This window comes from Heptranchias perlo, chromosome 12, assembly GCF_035084215.1.
Source record: "Heptranchias perlo isolate sHepPer1 chromosome 12, sHepPer1.hap1, whole genome shotgun sequence".
NCBI lineage: Eukaryota > Metazoa > Chordata > Chondrichthyes > Hexanchiformes > Hexanchidae > Heptranchias > Heptranchias perlo.
The window spans coordinates 11,277,897-11,280,147 of NC_090336.1; positions in this window are offsets into that span (position 1 = coordinate 11,277,897).

Below are 2,251 nucleotides of genomic sequence, written 5' to 3' on the forward strand. Positions count from 1 at the left end.
TGTCTATCCGTGCCATCAGCTCATATGCCTTATTCACTATACTCCTTGTGTTGAGGTATATACCATTAAGCACTGATTGATGTCGCTCTCTCCCTCTGATTGTTGTCTCTCTCTCTCTCTGATCACTGTCTCTCTCTCTCTCTGACTCTCCCTTTGATTAGTGTATCAGATTGCTGTCCATCCCTCTGCATGCTGTCGCTCTCTGGCAGCTGTGTCTCTCTCTGATTGTTGTCTCTCTCTATCTTTCCATCTGACTGCTGTCTCTGACTACTATTTATCCCTCTCTGATTTCTGTTTATCCCTCTCTGATTGCTGTCTCTCCCCTTTGGATTGCGCTCTCTCCCTCTCCCTCTCGCTCCAACTCAGATTGCTCTCTCGCTAACTCTCGCTCCCCCTTGGATTGCGCTCTCTTTATCACTGTCCCTCTCTCTCTCATTACTGGCTCTCTCTCTCTCTCTGCTGGCTCTCTCTCTCTCTCTCTCTGATTGTAGGCTCTCTGTCTCTCTCTCTCTCTCTCTCTGATTGCTGGCTCTCTCTCTCTCTCTGATTGCTGGCTCTCTCTCTCTCTCTGATTGCTGGCTCTCTCTCTCTCTCTGATTGCTGGCTCTCTCTCTCTGATTCCTGGCTCTCTCTCTCTCTCTCTCTCTGATTCCTGGCTCTCTCTCTCTCTCTCTCTCTGATTGCTGGCTCTCTCTCTCTCTGATTGCTGGGTCTCTCTCTCTGATTGCTCGGTCTCTCTCTCTCTCTCTGATTGCTGGCTCTCTCTCTCTCTCTCTGATTCCTGGCTCTCTCTCTCTCTGATTGCTGGCTCTCTCTCTCTCTCTCTCTCTGATTGCTGGCTCTCTCTCTCTCTCTCTCTGATTGCTGGCTCTCTCTCTCTCTCTCTGATTGCTGGCTCTCTCTCTCTCTCTCTCTGATTGCTGGCTCTCTCTCTCTCTCTGATTGCTGGCTCTCTCTCTCTCTGATTGCTGGCTATCTCTCTCTCTCTGATTGCAGGCTCTCTCTCTCTCTCTGATTGCTGGCTCTCTCTCTCTCTCTGATTGCTGGCTCTCTCTCTCTCTGATTGCTGGCTCTCTCTCTCTCTCTCTCTGATTGCTGGCTCGCTCTCTCTCTCTCTCTGATTGCTGGCTCTCTCTCTCTCTCTCTCTCTGATTGCTGGCTCTCTCTCTCACTCTGATTGCTGGTTCTCTCTCTCTCTTTGATTGCTGGCTCTCTCTCTCTGATTGCTGGCTCTCTCTCTCTCTCTCTCTGATTGCTGGCTCTCTCTCTCTCTCTCTCTCTCTCTGATTGCTGGCTCTCTCTCTCTCTGATTGCTGGCTCTCTCTTTCTCTCTGATTGCTGGCACTCTCTCTCTCTCTCTCTCTCTCTCTCTGATTCCTGGCTCTCTCTCTCTCTGATTGCTGGCTCTCTCTCTCGCTCTCTGATTTCTGGCTCTCTCTCTCTCTGATTGCTGGGTCTCTCTCTCTGATTGCTGGGTCTCTCTCTCTCTCTCTGATTGCTGGCTCTCTCTCTCTCTCTGATTGCTGGCTCTCTCTCTCTCTCTGATTGCTGGCTCTCTCTCTCTCTGATTGCTGTCTCTCTCTCTCTGATTGCTGGCTCTCTCTCTCTCTCTGATTGCTGGCTCTCTCTCCTTATCTGATTGCTGTCTCTCTCTCTCTCTGATTGCTGGCTCTCTCTCTCTCTCTGATTGCTGGCTCTCTCTCTCTCTCTGATTGCTGGCTCTCTCTCTCTCTCTGATTGCTGGCTCTCTCTCTCTCTCTGATTGCTGGCTCTCTCTCTCTCTCTCTGATTGCTGGCTCTCTCTCTCTCTCTCTGATTGCTGGCTCTCTCTCTCTCTCTCTGATTGCTGGCTCTCTCTCTCTCTCTCTGATTGCTGGCTCTCTCTCTCTCTCTGATTGCTGGCTCTCTCACTCTCTCTCTCTGATTGCTGGCTCTCTCTCTCTCTCTCTCTATGATTGTAGGCTCTCTGTCTCTCTCTCTCTCTCTCTCCCTGATTGCTATCTCGCTCTCTCTGATTGTTGTCTCTCTCTCTCTCTGATTGCTGTCTCTCTCTCTCTGTCCCTCTCTCTTTCTGATTGCTGGCTCTCTCTCTCTCTCTCATTGCTGGCTCTTTCTCTCTCTCTCTCAATGCTGGCTCTCCCTCTCTCTCTCTCTGATTGCTGGCTCTCTCTCTCTCTCTCTCTCTGATTGTAGGCTCTCTGTCTCTATTTCTGTCTCTCCCTGATTGCTATCTCTCTCTCTCTGATTGTTG